This window comes from Penaeus monodon, chromosome 32 (assembly GCF_015228065.2).
Source record: "Penaeus monodon isolate SGIC_2016 chromosome 32, NSTDA_Pmon_1, whole genome shotgun sequence".
NCBI classification, from domain to species: Eukaryota; Metazoa; Arthropoda; class Malacostraca; order Decapoda; family Penaeidae; genus Penaeus; species Penaeus monodon.
In genome coordinates, this window is record NC_051417.1 from 7,791,431 (window position 1) to 7,791,745 (window position 315).

Sequence of the window (315 nt, forward strand, 5' to 3'; positions counted from 1 at the left end):
GCTACTGAGGGGCAATGGACAATGGTGTATTGCTATCGTCAGTCCATTATAGATTTGGTTCAGTCGTGCTAATAGGGCTTCAGGACTTCATTAACCTCCATACCCACCGAGATTTTTGGATATCATTTATAGGATCATAATGTGGATCTGCAAGGGCTTGTAATGAATGCATGTAATATCTTTGGCGCTGCACGTACAGCCTGTTGACGAAATTTTTTAAATTCTCACAAAACATGGTCTCCATTTGGGCACCTACAAAAACATTTAAGATGACATCCTCTGCAATCCCCGCACCACCACCACAAAAATTATGAT

The 315-nt window shown here is 41.3% G+C and overlaps 1 protein-coding gene across 1 annotated transcript in view; it reads left to right on the plus strand.

Annotated features, from left to right (window-relative positions):
• Window positions 1–315, plus strand: part of LOC119593459 (crustacyanin-A2 subunit-like) — a gene marked incomplete in the record, with an annotated part of 29,973 nt that overhangs the window by 1,305 nt on the left and 28,353 nt on the right.